The sequence below is a fragment of the Lissotriton helveticus genome, chromosome 1_2, assembly GCF_964261635.1.
Source record: "Lissotriton helveticus chromosome 1_2, aLisHel1.1, whole genome shotgun sequence".
Classification (NCBI taxonomy): Eukaryota; Metazoa; Chordata; class Amphibia; order Caudata; family Salamandridae; genus Lissotriton; species Lissotriton helveticus.
This window is the reverse complement of record NC_136058.1, coordinates 6400805-6418308: the sequence shown is the minus strand read 5'-3', so window position 1 is coordinate 6418308 and position 17504 is coordinate 6400805. Positions and strand designations below refer to the sequence as shown.

Below are 17504 nucleotides of genomic sequence, written 5' to 3'. Positions count from 1 at the left end.
CCCAACATGATTTCGGTATAGCGCAGGAGCTAGCGCTAACGCCCACTCCTTGGCTTAAGAATGATTAACTGATTCTTTAACAAGGTCGTCAAAAAGCAGGTCAAATTACAGTTTCCCCTTTTGGGCATTCCATTCCGAACTCAGGTGGCCAGTCTTTTTCAGCCAAGAGAATATCGCAATCAAATTTCAAGTTCTCCCAACACAGAGCCTTGATGTTTCTGGGTATGTCCCCCTCCAATTGGAGTGTTATTTTGTATAAATTATATGAAACATTTACCCTGGTGTCAGGTGTTTCCACTGTGATTATGTTCACCCAGCGCTACTCCCGCCAGATATTCCATCAGGATACGGCAAACTATTGTGTCTTCTGCTGTGCTGTCCAGCATCGTTACTGCCCATTCCCCATTCAGAAGCAGTGTCCTCAGTAGCCTGGGCATGCCTTATTTTAATCCATTGGCCAGGTTCAAACTGGGTGGCATGGTGGGCAAAATAATGTTTTGATTTATTCTGTATTCCATCCATCATTTGTGTGTCTTTTACTTTCTCGCCCTAAGTGTGCTGGGTATCCCCAGACGTGTGTCCCGGGCTCACTGTGCCACTGGATTCAAGCTATCCTGGCTGATGAGGGTCGAAACCCCGAAACCGGTCCCAAGATGTTTGTTTCCAGTCCAGGGAGGACCTGGCTTGGCAGTTCGGGGTGGAAAGTTCCCACGAGGCACAGGGTCAAGACTGATTTGCATATGGCCAGGTCCAAACTGGGGTGGCATGGTGAGCAAAAGAATGATGGATTTAATCCAGATCTCTTGACTGGGGATGAATATTTTAATTTGTTCTGCATTCCGTCGATCATTTGTGTGTCTTTTGCTTTCTTGCCCTTAGTGCGCTGGTTATGCCCAGATGTGGATGCCGGGCTCACTGTGCCACTCGATTCAAGCTATCCTGGCTGATGAGGGGTGAAACCCCGAAACCGGTCCTAGGATGCTTGTTTCCGGTCCGGGGAGGACCTAGCTTGGCAGTTCAGGCTGGACTGTTCCCATGAGGCACAGGGCCAAGACTGATTGGCATATGGTCAGGTTCAAACTGGGGTGGCACGGTGAGCAAAAGAATGATGGATTTAACCCAGATCTCTTGAGTAAGGGTGAATGTTTTGATTTTTCCTGCATTCTGTCCATCAATTGTGTGCCTTTTGCTTATTTTAATACCAGCCACCTTCTTTTGTTTCTTCTTTATTAATGATGTAGTCAGACAAGTATTATTCCTTCTTCAGATTCATGTGCTCTTCCAATCTGCGATCTGACTGTCCACCTCTCCCCAAACGTGTATCAGATGACTCCTGAAATTAAGGAGAGGAACCTGTATCAGTATCCTGATACCCGTGAGGCTTTCTAATGTTATCACGGTTTCTAAGATTGTATCTTTTTTCAGTGGCTTCCTGCATGTCTTTATTTTTTTATGATCCCACTTCTTCTTCGTTGAAGGTTAGGGTGCTTGCTTAGAGTTCTCCTTTTCAGAATTTATTTTATTTATTATTTATTTGTGTATTTTATAGAGCGCGCAGCTACCCCAACGGGGTGTCCCGGCCCTAGTAGACAGACAGCAATTGGCACATGACCTAATCCTGGCGGCAGAATAGCCAGGTCTTGAGAGACCTACGAAACTCAAGTTTCGACTGGATCAGGCGGAGGTGGAGCGGAAGTTTGTTCCAACGTTGGGTGGTGCACACTTCAAAAGATTTACCTCCTGATCTAGTTTTTTTAAATCTGGGGGTGACAAGTAGAAGTTTGGTGTTAGAGCGCAAAGCTTTAGAGTGATTGTAGGGGCGGAGTATCTTTCTAAGGTAAGCTGGTCCTAGACCTTTGGCTGCCCGAAAGGCCAATGTCAGTACTTTAAACTCGATTCTTTTGGTTATGGGGAGCCAGTGCAGCGTCCGAAGGAAGGGGGATATGTGTTGTCTTAGCGAGACGCCACAGACCAGGCAGGCTGCCGCATTTTGGACTGTCTGTGGCGTAGGCCTTCTGACAGACCCAGGTAAAGTCCATTCGTATAGTCCAGATGCGATGTAATAAGTGCATGGACCACAGTTTTAGGAGTGTCGCTAGGCAGGTAGTCGATGAATTTTTTTATCATTTTAATTTTGCTAAAGCAGGCGGCAGAGACTCTCTGAACCTGAGTGGCAAAGGACAAACAGTTGTCCCACCTGATGCTCACATTCCTGACCGAATCTTTGGGAAGAGGGGCAACGCTCAATTCTTCCCGCCACCAGAGGTTGTAGGCAACAGGAAAGATGGTTGGTTAAAGAACAAGACCTCGGTCTTATCCGCGTTGAGTTTTAGAAAATTGCGGTCCATCCAGTCCGCAATATTTCTAAGACTTGTTTTGAGAGGGTCAAAAGTGGCAGTGGATACGTCATTATAGGTGAATAAAAGCTGTGTATCATCAGCCTAGGATGTTATTTTAATTCACGATTTTGAGATCATTTCGGCCAACGGGGTGAGATATACATTAAAAAGAAGCGGACTTAGTGCTGAGCCCTGTGGGACGCCCCATTTAAGGGGTCTCACAGTGGAAGTGTAGGGATGGGTTTGAACCGGTTGTTTGCGGTCTGAGAGAAAGGAGGATAACCAATCCAGTACTGTACCCTGGACTATTATGGACTTCAGACAGTTCAGGAGGATGGGATGGGAGACGGTGTCGAATGCTGCAGACAAGTCTAACAGCACTAACACCGCTTTGGAGCCTCCATCTAGAGTCCATAATTTTGAGTCAGCCATTTCAATAATGGCTGACTACGTGCTGTTAGCGGAGCGAAACCTAGATTGAGAATCATGGAGGAGACCTCTGGACTCAATAAAACTGGCCAGTTGTTGGTGGACCAGCTTCTCCAAAATCGTGGCCGACGCAGGAAGTAGGGAAATGGGCCTGTAGTTACCTGGGGCCTCTGGGTCGGCGTTGGCTTTTTTTAGGATGGGAACTAGGAATACATGTTTCCATGCTGCTGGGTAGATACCCGACCTCAGCGATGCATTCCAGATAGGATTTAGATGGGGATTGAGGAGTCCTGCCAGGGCCTTATATTGTTTAGCTGGCCAGGGGTCGCTAGGTGAGCCGGACTTGCATTTTAGTATTTCCAGAAGAGAGGTTTCCTCAGAAATTTCAGTGAATTCTGCGAGTACTGATAGAGGGATCTGTTCCACTATAGGTTCTTCAAAGGTATGTATAAATTAGTGCAATTTTATCTTCGAAGAATTCGGAGAGTTTGTTACATAGAGTCTGTGACGTGCAATGAATGCGAGTCAGGGCCTGGGGATCGGTAAAGGATTTGACAATTTTGAAAACCTCTCTGGAGGAGTTCCTTGCATTATTAATTCTATCAGATAAAAAGGCTCTTTTGTTTTTTACGAGAAGTTTGCGATATTCTTTGAGAGCTGCAAAATAGTCAGCTTTGCTTTCTACAGAGTATGTGAGTCTCCAGCAACGTTCAAGAACCTTGCAGGCGGACTTTTTTTGTCTGAGTTCCTCAGAATACCAAGGAGCTGAGGGAGAGTAATTGGATAGTGATTCTGGGGAGATTTTGCTCCAGTTCCTTCCAAACTCCTTGGGTGTCAAGATGGCTCTATCAGTGTGGGTCATTTGAAAGTAAAAGGGGATAAGAAAATGATTGGACCAAATTACTGGCCAAGGAGCCTGGACCGATATGTCAGGGAGGTTAGAACATATCAGATCCAGCGTGTGGCCAGCTTTGTGTGTGGGGAGGGCAACTAATTGCGTGAGGTTGCATCCTGCAAGTGTGGCAATAAAGTTAGAGCTGTATGGGCAAGATACGTCGTCCACATGTAAGTTCAGATCCCCCAGTATAGTGAAGTTGGCATAACGTATGCATGCTTGACAGATATAATCAGTCAAGGCAGGCAAATGGGTCGGGCTAGAGTTAGGTCGATAGAGCAGGAGGCCGGAGCAGGAAATGGACGCAGAACGCTTGATACAGAAGGGAAGGCCTTCAATGCAATCAATCTGCTCATAGTGAGGTGATGAGATCTCCCATTTAATTCTGTAGATGATAGCCACACCTCCCCCTTGTTTTCCATTTTGTCTATTGGCACACAGAATGCATTAGCCTTCGGGAATAGCCAATTGCAAAGATGGATTGGTATCCTCACGAAGCCAGGTTTCTGTCAGAAATAAGAGGTCCCAATCGTTATCTTTGATGGACTGCAGGATGTCAAGTGAGTGTTTAACCAAAGATCTACAATTTATTAGCCCGGCCTTTAGAGATACTGTCAAAGCGGGGGAGGAAGGGAGTATAGTGTGGGGTGAGGGGCTTCTGCCCAGACTAGAATTGTTTAGAGAGAAACCACAGTGCATACATACATAGTTCATCTAGATATCTCCAAGTGTCTTGGTCATAATATGTGGGCACTGATTAGTCCTGAGGGCGGTCATAACGGTCTGGCTATAGGTGATCCTGCGAGGAGTATCGAATCGGGCAGCCTCTCTGGCCCTGGCCGCCGTCCGGTCGCGCACGGGCACAGACGGGCTTGCCTTGGCGCAGACGGGCTTGCCTTTGGCGTGCCTTCGGTACGCCAGCGGCGCGCCCGCTGCGCGTCGACGCCACGATGAGTTTTAGTAGTGAGATGGCTTTGCAAGACTAGAGCGCCACCCTGTCACAATGGCCGCTCTAGTATGCAAATGCCCAAAGTGAGGAAAACGAACTGACCACCTCGAAGGTACTCCCTCCACACAAACAGCACAGGTTAGCTGCGGTGGACCGGGGAGACCAACTTCAGGCGAGGAGCGAGAGTTAGCCAACAACAGTGCAATTCTGCAGTTCAATGTGAGTACTTTTAAAAACAAAGGTTAAAATACCGAGGTGAATGGCAGCGAAGCGCTAGCGCAGCTAGGAGCCTTGAAAGCCTCAGGCTGACTGTCTGCTACGCGTCAGCGCCACAATGAGTTTTAGTAGGGAGATGGCTTTGCAAGACTAGAGCGCTACCCTGCCACAATGGCCGCTCTAGTATGCAAATGCCGGAAGTGAGGAAAACAAACTGACCGCCTCGAAGGTACTCCCTCCACACAAACAGCACAGGTTAGCTGGGGTGGACCGGGGAGATCAACTTCAGGCGAGGAGTAAGAGTTAGCCAACAACAGTTGTCCTTTCCCAGGACTGGCTACCAAAATTTCTCTAGCTAGCGTAGCCCAGGTTTATTCGATAATTTTTGGTAATTCCTGTTCCTGTTCTGCAGGAGTGAAATCCCTTAAGTGTTTGCATATAGCTAACGCGGCTGCCTCCCATTTTATGTTACTTAACATAGTGGTGGATTCTGAAGCAAAATTGCCCATCGGTTACATGCCTAAGTCCAGGGCACGTGCTGCCCCTTGCTCATTCATAAGCTGCATCAATACATCAGGTAAGACAGTCAATGAAGGGGTTCCATGTGTACCCCAAGTGGCATAGTCCTCCACTGGGGAGCCATCTCCATTGGCAAGCAAACAGTCAGTATGCTGTGTTTTTCTTGCAGGCCCGTATGGGGGAATACTTCTTCAAGCTGGCTCGTTTTTTGTGCTATCCAAAATGGAATTTATCTCCTGACTAGTGGGGATCTTTCCCATAACGGCATTCAGCATTTGTGGGTTGATACCCATGGCAGCCAATTTAGGTTGTGCAGCTTGAGCAGTCTGCACAGGGTTAACTGTGTTTTCGCATTATGAACTGTGTCAGATTTCTGAATATTTTCACTAAGTCTCTGTATAGTGTACACATTTCTTCTGCTGTTAAATTAGTACTGTCTGGTAAGGGCTTGGCCAATCGCTGAGGAAGATGGCCGCATACTAGTGCGGCTCTGACATAACGCACCCAACAAACCCAAAATTCGAGCATTGATCCGGTATAAAGAGATCAGAAAATACCTGCATTGTAGCCTGGAATCACCCGGCAGAGTCTGAGCCCAAAGTTAAAAGAATCGAGTGATCGGGGGCTGAGATCTACCTGAGTCACCGATGAGAGGGCCCAACATTGATGAGTGGAGGAGGGGTGCCCACGAGGCCCGCAGCCGTCCAGAGAAGCAGTAGAGACAGAGTAAGGAGCACTGTGGGTGGGGGCAGCAACCATAGACACCAGCCGCTGCCAGTAATAGATAACGCAGCCCCCCAGTGATCAGCCGCATAGTGACGCCAGACGGCCGGGACCTCGCAGAGCAGCTGGGAAACGGTGTGAGGGAGGGCAGGCACTGCACTCCCGGAGCGGGCAATGCCCGGCCCCAAGTGAAAGGGAAGATTGCACAGATGACCACACCAAGAGTGTAGAAAACAGGGAGAAAGGCCCACGCGATAGCCAGGAATACTCTCCGAGGCCCTAGTGGCCTGGAAGGAACCAAAGAAGCAGGGACAACAGTGAGCTGTACTGCCCACATGAGTATACTGAGACCGAGCAGCCTGAGATAGGGTAGGAATACTGCCGGCCCAGATCCTAAACTCCCAATTATAGACTCAGCTAAAGCCCAGACAACACAGTGGGGAACTTTTTTTTAAATGTAAAGGACGATAAAGAGCGTTGCCACAACGAGACCGCGGTGCAGGGTGTTCGCCACCAAACACCTCCAAGAATTGGCAGGCGAAACCCGACAGGCTGGTGAGGGCCCTAAGCCCCAGGCAGGTGGCGGAGAGTAGCCATCCAAGGCTGAATACCCACACCAACCCCGTGCCCCCTGAGATCAATAATGGCAGGAGGACAAGTTGGCAAAGCCAAGCTAGAGAAATACGCTTGGCAAAAAGGGGCAGGCGCACAAGAGAAGGAGACTGAGGAAGCACCCGGAAAGACGCAAACAACCAAAAGGGCAATAGGACCTGACCCTACATGATATGACAGCTAAGACTACTGTGCGTACTTCGCCGGAATCCAGAATTGACTTTGTCTCCACGGAAGTCTCTCTGATCAGTGCAGACATCGCTACATGAATTAAAGACGTACAGAACTACCAACTCCCTAACTAAGGAGACAGCGATCCTCAAAAAACAAATAAAAGACCTCCAAGTCTGCAATGACAGGATGGTAAGCCAGTTGGACGATTAGGAAGGCAAGGCACAGTTCAATAATGTCCGAATCCTAGGCGTGCCGGAGCGAGCAGAGGAACAGGGGCCAGACTTGTTCATAGAGGAGCTCATTGTGAAACACATACAACGTAAAGGCCTGTCCAAATCCTTCAGGATTGAAAGGGCACACAGAGTGTCGGGAGGGTGGTGGGGTGGGGGGGGGGGGGGGGCTGGATAGTCCAAAACCCAGAACAGCCCCAAGGCCCATACCGGCACAAGTATTCGACTACCGAGATAGAGATGTAATATTGCAAACGGCCCGCACAGCACCTCCAGTAGACTTTGAGAACAGTAAAATAACTTTCTTCCCCGATTTTACACTTAAAGTCCAAAGACAAAGGCGCAGCATCCTCAAAGTGAAAAGGTCCCTGCGGGAGAAGTAGATCAAGTACAGTATGCTTTTTCCTGCTAAATTAAGAGTTGAAGCAGAAGGGGTGGTGTGGTTCTTTAGCAGGCCAGAGGAAACATGAGACTGGCTTGAAGGGAGGGGCACAGTTCGGGGAAAATAAACCAGACCGATTAACGAGTAAGATCAGACTCGTTCAAAACAAGTCATGGTGAGTGCAGCAGACGACAACCTTCAGGAATACGGCAACAAGGAATACCAGCGATGCAGTATCCTCTTGCTCAGAGTACTGAAGTATAACGCGCTAAGAGGCTCTCCCCCAAACCACAGTAAAGGCCTTAATGCGGGACAAAACATAGTATTAATAACAAAAGACAAATGAAAAACGCTCCTGAAAACCACCGAAAGGGAAACATATAGACAGGATGGGACAGGCTCTCGCCAGTCAAATGAGCTGCAGTAGGGGGGGCGTGGCGATCAGCCGGAGGGCATGGTCGCTTGTTAACGCGACTCCCGGCCCTCGCCCGTATATTTATTTATTTATTTATTTATTTTTGAATTTTATAGAGCGCACGGCTACCCCCGAGGGGGTGTCCCGGCGCTGACAACTAATGAGCCCGGAGAAGGAGGAGAGAATCAAGAAGAGAACAACCAAGTCTTTAGTTTGCGGCGAAAGATGGATTCAGTGGGGACAAATCTTAGCTCCAAGGGGAGGTTATTCCACAGTCTAGCTGCTGCTACTCCAAAAGCTCTACCGCCTACTCTAGAAAGGCGGAAGCGTGGGACAACCAGGAGACGTAAACTATTGGATCGTAAGGATCTCACAGAGTGTGATAGAACAAGACGTTTTTTCAGATAGCCTGGGCCAAGATTGTTCAAGGCTCGAAAAGCAAGAATCAGTATCTTAAAGTGGATCCGTTTAGTGATAGGGAGCCAATGCAGTTGTTTACTATAGGGTGCTACAGATTGTCGATACGGAATATTGCCAATCAATCTAGCAGCGGCATTCTGCACGATTTGCAGACGTTCAGTCTGGTACAAAGGGGCACCTGCGTAGAGACTGTTCGCATAGTCTAAGTGAGACGTGATCAGTGACTGAACCACCGTTCTACGAGCATTCAATGGGAGGTAAGGCAAAATCTTTTTAATCATACCCAATTTCGCAAAACAGGCAGATGTAGTCTTGATCATGTGAGGAGCACAAGAAAGGGTATTATCAAACAGGAAGCCCAGATTGCGAACTGTGATAGCTGGTATCGGGGGGGGGTCAAGGACCACTGGCCACCACAGGCTAGAGGGAATAGGAGTTTTCTGATTAAAAAACATTACCTCCGTTTTATCAGTATTAAGCCTAAGGTGGTTGGTGGTCATCCAATTGCAGATGTTATTTAAACACTGACGAAAGTTGGCAAAAGAGGTGTCAGAGTGATCCCTAAAAGAAAACACCAGCTGAGTATCATCAGCATAGGAGATCACTCTGACTCCCCAAGATTCCACCACCTTGGCCAGAGGGGCAAGATACACATTAAATAATAAAGGGCTCAGGGCCGAGCCCTGGGGGACACCACAAAGAAGAGGTTTCTCAGTCGAAGTAAAAGGCTTCAAAAAGACCCTCTGAGAGCGATCCTTCAAAAAGGAGCTGATCCAGGTCAACACAGTACCTCCTATGCCCAACTGGCACAGGCGATCCAATAAGATTGTGTGGGAAACCGTATCAAAGGCGGCGGATAGGTCGAGGAGGACCAACATGGCCTCCTCGCCCCTATCCACACACTCTCTGACAGTTTCGGAGACTTCAAGGAGAGCTGTCTCCGTACTGAAGCCTGATCTGAATCCCGACTGAGAGTCATGGAGAAGCAGATTAGTCTCCAGAAATTCAGCCAATTGCAGTTGAACTGCTTTCTCCAAGATCTTAGCTGACTGAGGAAGGAGGGAAATGGGCCGGTAATTTGAGAAGAGGCTAGGATCTGAATTCGCCTTTTTAAGGATCGGGACCAGCATGGCCTCCTTCCATATGGAGGGAAACTGGCCTGAACCCAGAGAACAATTCCAGATATCAAGGAGGGGCTCAATCAATATAGGGGCAAGAATACCCATCATAGTAGCCGGAATCAGGTCAAGAGGGGAGCCAGATTTGCACTGTGTAATTAGTCTCTGAGAAGACTCAATAGTCATCTCCTTAAAAGATTCGAGGAGAGGAATGTCCCCGTCTATCTCTCTAGGGGCTGGTGAGATACCCTCTGCGGGGAAGGAGGGCCTGATGGTCACGATCTTCTCCTGAAAGTATTCGGAGAGACCATTACACAGTACCTGGCTAGCCGGGATCTGAGAAGATAAGGCCGCAGGATGCGAAAAGTCCTTCACAATTTTAAAAAGGGATTTGGAGGAATTCCTAGATTTCTCGATTTGGAGGACGAAAAAATCTCTCATAGTTGACCGTTTTAAGGAGAGAAACTTTCTCAGAGCGGATTTATAAACAACTTTGGCCTCTGGATCATAGTTTTTTCGCCATAGCCGTTCAAGTTTTTTACAACGGCTCTTCTCCTCCCTAAGCGTCTGGGAGAACCAGGGTGAAGAAGGACGAGATCTAGCAGACGTGATGGATTGGAGGGGCGCGATGGTATCTATGGCGCTCAGCAAAGTTGCATTGAATTCGGACACCCTTTCATCAACAGTGTTACAGGACGAGGGTGCATAGCCATTAAGCAAAAGAGGACTCAGGGTGGCGCAGGTTACTTTGTGCCATTTTCTCCTGACCTCCTTATTGAGTACAGTAGGTAAGGGCGCCAAGGTAAGGGTAAGATCAAGAGGCACGAGATAGTGGTCCGACCAGGTAAGCGGGAGAGGTGGGTGAAGCAGGATGTCCAGGTGCCTTGAGAAGACCAAATCCAAAGTATGGCCTGCTTTATGCGTGGGGCCCTGAACTAATTGAGGGAGATTTAGACCCCTCAAAGCATCCAGAAACTGGTTAGCCGGAGAACATAAAGGATCATCCACGTGTAAATTGAAATCACCAAGTACAATAAAGTTCGAGTGTCTAAGGGACAAGTCAGCAATCAAATGTACAAGCGACATAAGAGAGCCAGACGAGGCAGTAGGTGGATTGTATACTAAAATCCCGGCTAAAATAACGGCCGCGGAATCTGCCAAAGTAAAGTGCATGGCTTCAATTTTACCAATATTTCCAAGTTAGGTAGTCGTCAATTTGAAATGTGCCTTAGCAATAATAGCAATACCCCCGCCCATTTGGCCACCTTCGCGATGACAACCTTTGAAGAGGTAATCAGGAGGCGTGGCCAAAAGAATATCGGGGTTCGAGGAATCCTTCAGCCACGTCTCAGTGAGAAACAGTACATCCCAAGCGTCCGCAGTAAGGGACGACCAGATCTCACCAGCATGGCGTGGCAGGGGAAGACAGTTAAGCAGCGCAATTTTAAGCGTTGGTGCTAGAGTATGACGCTTACTTATATTACCGTTTTGGGTAAAACGTTTCCTAGCTGGTCGCAGACTAAAAGCACAAAGCGGGCATTTAAACGAGGAATCCTCTAATTGGCTGGGGCAGCATAAGGGAATCAGGGAACATGCCCTAGGGCGCAGTTGTAGTAGTGCTACTTTGGACAAAATAATGTTGGAAGCCCCTACGGAACGGGCAGGGGGACCGGCACTAGGCACGGGCCAGGCGCGGACGGGCGCAGACGGGCTTGCCTTAGGCGCGCCTTCGGCGCGCCATCGGCGCGCCCGCTGCGCCCGTCCACTGCGCGGACGGGAAGTCCCATTGTTTATATACATGAGGAGGGTGGGAGGCGGCCAGAACTGGACCGCTCCCCTGCCTGTCCCAAGATGGCGGCTGTCCCTCTCTGTGCCGGCGTCAGCGACAATATCGGCTGATCCGGTGGTGAGAGACGTGCAGGGACCCTCCGGCGATGTAAATCTCGCCTTCAAGGTAAATGCACCAATGTGGTATTAAAATAGAACACATAAAATATATACACTTTTTAAAATCAAGCGAACCAACAAAGTGCAAAGCGCAAGTATAGAAAAGGGAGAAGCGCCCCCGGCTTTCCGCCTCAGGGGAAGAGCAAAATTAGTCTGGCTGACCGCTCCACAAGCGCGCCTTAAGTAAACAAGGGAGGGCGGGAGGCGGCCAGAACTGGACCGCTCCCCTGCCTGTCCCAAGATGGCGGCTGTCCCTCTCTGTGCCGGCGTCAGCGACAATATCGGCTGATCCGGTGGGGAGAGACGTGCAGGGACCCTCCGGCGATGTAAATCTCGCCTTCAAGGTAAATGCACCAATGTGGTATTAAAATAGAACACATAAAATATATACACTTTTTAAAATCAAGCGAACCAACAAAGTGCAAAGCGCAAGTATAGAAAAGGGAGAAGCGCCCCCGGCTTTCCGCCTCAGGGGAAGAGCAAAATTAGTCTGGCTGACCGCTCCACAAGCGCGCCTTAAGTAAACAAGGGAGGGCGGGAGGCGGCCAGAACTGGACCGCTCCCCTGCCTGTCCCAAGATGGCGGCTGTCCCTCTCTGTGTATATCCGTAGAAAAGATCCGCTTTCTAAGCTGGGGGCTCCCTTGTCACAGGGAGGCCCCTGATCCTTGACCTCCGTAGCGCACTTGGCCGAGGTGCTGGACCGATTGGGGTAGCTGAGCAGGAGACAGAGCTGCCGTTCTGAGGGTCCCCCCGGAGCTCGCAAGATGGCGCCTATGACCTAGCCCGGAGCCGAGCGCTTCATCGGCTGCTGGGGGAAGAACTGACCCTGCCGGCAGCCCTACTAACTCTGCCCTCTGAAGCAGGGTCTATTTTTTACCCCAGGCCAATTCTGCCCACGCTTGAGGCATGAGACCCTTATAAGCCCCCACCAGCTAGCATAAAAGGAATATGTTAATTTGACCAAATTGTCCTGGCTGTTCTTTTTCTATGAATAGGCCTCAAAGTGTCTCTCTCATACAAATCTTCTCAGTGAGGCTCAGCTCCCCGGAGCCCCCACTCCCTCGATCTGCACTTCTTCCCCTACACCCACGAAGACACTGCAAGAAAAGCAATACCGCAAGAATAGGGAACTTCCAGAGCTAAAAGAGACTTCACGCAATACCTGATGGTCGGGGCCACGTGCCATCTGTCATCTTTCATATTATTGTATTTGTTGCTAGCTTTAATGTAACTAAGACATGCAACCAATATCTTCCTAAATGTTCCTCTTTCTTACAAAAGTTTCCCATAAGTGACGCAAATCCAGGTCAATAGATGTTCAATTTCATTATGATTCATGGTCAAACATCCAGTGACCTTTTGAGAAACTTTTTGTAGCGTGGGTGGCACTTCTGTTTTCTTAACTATTTTCCAGACGTGACCAAAATGTGTCATGTCCTATAGGTTAAAGACACCTGATAATGTCGTCATTTCGTGGTCAATGGTTAATCATTGAAAGAGTATAAAGATCTGCTCCTCAGTCCATTCAGGGGTCTACCTCGCTGCAGGGACCCCTTGGGTCACTGGCGCCTGTGTGGTCTTCTTCAGCCCTGTATCTAAGCATCTTTGGCTGAAGCTCTAATTGTTTCTGGCACTTTAAAATTGTCTTTTTCTCTCATCTCTGCGTTGCCCTTATTTTAAACCATTATTGCAATTGCAAAGCAATAATGTTGTTCCTCCTAACTTAACATGGGCATTACTAGCATTGCAGTCAAGTGTAGTTTGCATTTTTAAAGGATTTCCATTGATTTAAAACATTTTTGCATTGCCTGAGTTTCTCCTTCACCTCAGAAATGTGTGTTTTTATTCCCTAATTAATTTCAATTGTGCCTTTTAAATAATTCTGGCCCCTCGCATTCTGGATCTCTTTAAAATGTTTAGCCTGCATGAATAATTCTTGTCAGGAAGGCTTGTTTCAAGTTCTCTACATTTTCATAGAATGTATTCTGTGTCTTTCTGAATCTATAGCTGATATAAACGTGAATTTAATGGATCCTCACTCCAGCTTGCCTTATAGTTCTCATCAGAAAGGCTTGATTCTAGGCACTATAACTTTGTAACAAATGTACTCTATGTCTCTGGATCTCTAGCAGTTTTCCTTTATGCCTAATTAAAGTTACTTATTTTAGCTTGCCATGCAACATTTTTGAGCTTTTGACATCCAGCATTTACTCCTGACAGATTGAAGTCGGGATTTCTTAAATGGCTTTTTACTTAGTAGTATGAAATGATGTGCATTTATTGTGTTGCTAAAAGATACGCATTTATTGGTCCACTTGTGAGTCAATATTAAACGTGCCACATCAACATGAGTTTTGTCATCTCATATCTGTGTTCCTTGTCTCTCAGTGAAGTGGTGTGCTGGTGGCTTGTGACTCACCTGTTGTCGTGACCACACCCAAAAGGGGCTTGAAGTTCCCTCTTTCACCTCTACCGTCGCGCCTTGGTCGCTGGCCTCTGCGGATACCGGATCGTCCCCTGGACTCCTGGGGGGCCTGTGTGTGCCTTGTAGACTGCCGGGAGACATCTTGCCGACCTGCCGGGCACCAACTACGCGACGCCCCGGCTTTGGGGCCTACCATCGCTGAAGCTCTGGAAGGTGACGGGTGCCGCCCTGAGGGGAGAAAAAAAACAAAAGTAAGAAAAAAAATGCATCCTTGCCGAGGCTCGCAGGATGGTGTCGGTGCCCGAGCTCTGACTGGTGGGCCCCATCGGAGGCTGAGGAGAGGAGGTCCCCTTCGGAAATCCTGGTCTTCCCGCTGTTCCTTGTTGCTTCGGTGTCCTCGGCGACTGCGGGAGCCCCCCCTTGCCTATTCCATAGCCTGAGGGTGCCGGCTGATAGACGGGAAACACCGCGTCGACCCGCGGGGGAGCCGGCCATGAGACCCCCCCCCCCCCGACTTCCGGGCCTGCTGCTACCGACGCTCCAGTGGAGGACTATTTGAGGGCCCGAGGCTTGCGGCGGACCTGTCATCCGGGTCCCGTGGGACGCTGGGGCCCGGGTCGCCTACATTTGGCCGTGTCGCCGTGCTACACCGCGGGTCACTGGTCTGGGCCCTTTTCGGAGCAGGTGGCTCCTCGCTGCCTTCCGCTGGGCCTACCTTGAGGTCATTAGTTGTACTGGGCTCCCTCCCCTCCCTGTTGTATTGGCCCTTGCTGGTGACCCGCGGGCCGCTTGGGGAGACATCGCTGACCAGCCGGGGGCTGGCTTCTGATCAACCTTGGCTTTGAGGACTGCTGGGGCTCCTGAGAGAGGGGTCCCTGGCCTGCGGGAAATTGCAACCCCCCCACGTGCGACCCCTGCAGGACGGGGCATTCGGGGGCTGCTAACTGTCCATTTGTCGACCTACGCGAGGGGCACCGGACCTCCCAACATCGACCTGCCTGATCGCTATTAGGGTCGTGGCTCGGACCCGACGAGGACTCGGGGGTGACTCCTCTGCCCGCGGGACCTATGAGAGCAGCGGTGAGTGACATACACTGAATAAACCCACATCTCTGAAGTGTGCCCCGCGCAGTGCCCCCCACCCTGCAACATTCTGAGCTGGACTACACGTGGGCTCCCCGGAGTGGTGAGGATAGGCGGGACCCTGTCTTACTTTCTCTCTGGTTGGGCCTGGATGATCTAGGGACCCACTCGATGTGCAGCGATGTCGTCTAACAAGGGCGGCAGGCCCTTGACGCAGAGGCAGCTGAATAAAAATTCTTGGGGCTCCAGAACAGAGGCTAAGGACGCTGCCCCCACCGCTGAATCGAAAACGGCATCCCCGTCACAAGGAGCTAAGTCACTCACACTGGAGGATGTCATGGAGGCGATCGCTGGAGTCCGATCCTCCCTAGAAACCCGAATTGACTCTGTTAATATCGAGGTGACCCTCTTGCGAGCTGACATGCGCAAAATGGACACTAAAGGTCAAAGACGTGGAGGTCCAAACAGCGGCCCTCATTGACGACACCTCAACGCTCCAGCAGCAGGTTGCTCAACTCCAGAAACAACAGAAACAAATGTCTGACTTGCTGGATGACTACGAAGGGAGGGCGAGACGGAACAATGTCCGAATCCTGGGAGTTCCGGAGCGAATGGAGGAGCCGGCGGCGGACCCGTTCGTTGAGGAACTGGTGACAAAACATCTCCGACCCAAGCAACTCTCGGGCTACTTCTCCGTTGAACGGGCGCACAGAGTTCCGGGGGGCAAACCAAAGCCAGGGGCCCCACCGTGCCCCATCATAGCTAGGGTCTTTAACTTTAGAGATCGGGACGCTATCCTCCAGACTGCCCGATCTGGACCCCCTCTTCTCCTTCACAACGCCCGCATCTCGATCTTCCCGGACTTCACCATGAAGGTGCAGGCGAGGAGGCGCAGCTTTCTTGAGGTCAAGAAGGCTCTCCGAACTCAGGGAATCAAGTACTCCATGCTTTTTCCTGCTAAACTCCGTCTAGAGATGGATGGCAAGGCCTGGTTCTTCTTATCGCCGGAGGAAGCGTGGGACTGGCTGGAGGGTTGGCGCCAAGCGAGACGATCTCCGCGAAACACCGATGATCTGGAAGACCCTCCGAGAGAGGACCATATGCCGGAGAGCCAAGAACTGTTTACTGGAAGCGCCGAGGATGGGCGGGGGTGACTCCCAGGTCCGTGGGGGACAGTTGGACGGCTGCTAAATGGTTTCCTGCCGACTCCCCTTTGTTTCTTGTGACTGCCGGGGGCGGCTGCCCTCGATATTCCATTGGACACCTGCTCTTGACCATTGCCATATTTGGCCCCGATCGGGCTACACCGGCTGACCAACAAGTAACCTTTCTAATTTGTGAATGCTGTACAAGGTACAATTGTATTCTTACACATGTATAAAACCTATTTCGCTTTAAGAATCGGGCGAGTGGCACTACCGGCCAACCAAGTACCCCGATTCTAATCGGGAGGGCGACAGGCACTCTGCCTAGTTGGGGTGTGGATAGTTCTAAGTCCGCGGGCAGGGAAGCGGGGAGGGGGGTAGAGGGGTGGGGTGAAGGGATGTGGGGTTGTTTTGTTATTGTTTTGTTTTTTCTTTTGGTATTTAGCAGAGTCTTCCTTGGTCGTGATTTCCTGCTCACACATGGTCTCCTCCTGACAGTTGGGCCACCTCGGTTGGCTTCCGACCCCCCCAGGGGCCAGGGATCCTTCCTGTCCCGTGATCCAATGGGTTCTGGGGTTCCGTCGCAACGGACGACTCCCACCCCCGGTTCTTGCTCCTATTAGCTCTATTATTCCTGCTCCTATGACACAGACACTAACTAAGACCCTCCATGTCCTTTCCTGGAATGTCAATGGGCTGGGTCATAAAATAAAAAGGAGTGTAGTCCTCCAATTTCTTCGGCGCCATTCCCCTGACATCGTCTTACTCCAGGAAACCCATTTAGTAGGTAACACCTGTCAGGCACTCCAGCGAGGGGGGTACAAACTACTGGTCCATGCGGGGTTCTCCTCGGGATCCCGTGGCACTGGGATTCTGGTCCGTAAAACTCTCGCTCTTACCCATACTCGAACCTGGGCGGACCCGCTGGGCCGTTTTGCGCTCGCCGAGGCCGCTTGGGAAGGACGCCCCCTAAATATTATCTCAGCTTACCTCCCACCGACACTAATCTGAGACTCCCTTAAGGAACTAGGCGCCCAATTACTGGGCCTCTCCCCAGGTACTCTTCTGATAGGGGTGATTTTAATATGACGATGTGTGACGACGTTGATCGTAAACCCAAACGTTGCTCCCATCGCCTTACCACAGACTTGGCAGACTTCGCACACGCTATGGGACTGACTGACATTTGGCGCCTCTACCACCCAGACGTGCCTTATTTCACTCACTACTCCAACGCTCATAATAGTATGTCTAGGATTGACTATCTGTTTTGCCCCACTTCGGACATCGGTTGCTTTGTCCGCGCAAGAGGCCTCCCTCGCGGCATCTCCGACCACTCGCCGCTTAGTGTAGACCTCACTTACAATCGCCAATTTACGCGAGGCCCCATTGTCATTAACCCTTGGCTAGTGCAAATCCCCGACGTCCGGGAGGCCTTGCAGAAACGCACCGAACTCTACTTCGCGGAAAACACTGGGTCTG

The 17504-nt window shown here is 50.1% G+C and overlaps 1 protein-coding gene across 4 annotated transcripts in view; it reads right to left on the bottom strand.

Annotated features, from left to right (window-relative positions):
* The window catches only part of HENMT1 (HEN methyltransferase 1), a 588326-nt gene that overhangs the window by 84308 nt on the left and 486514 nt on the right, over positions 1-17504 (bottom strand). The gene's annotated exons all lie outside the window — the stretch shown is intronic.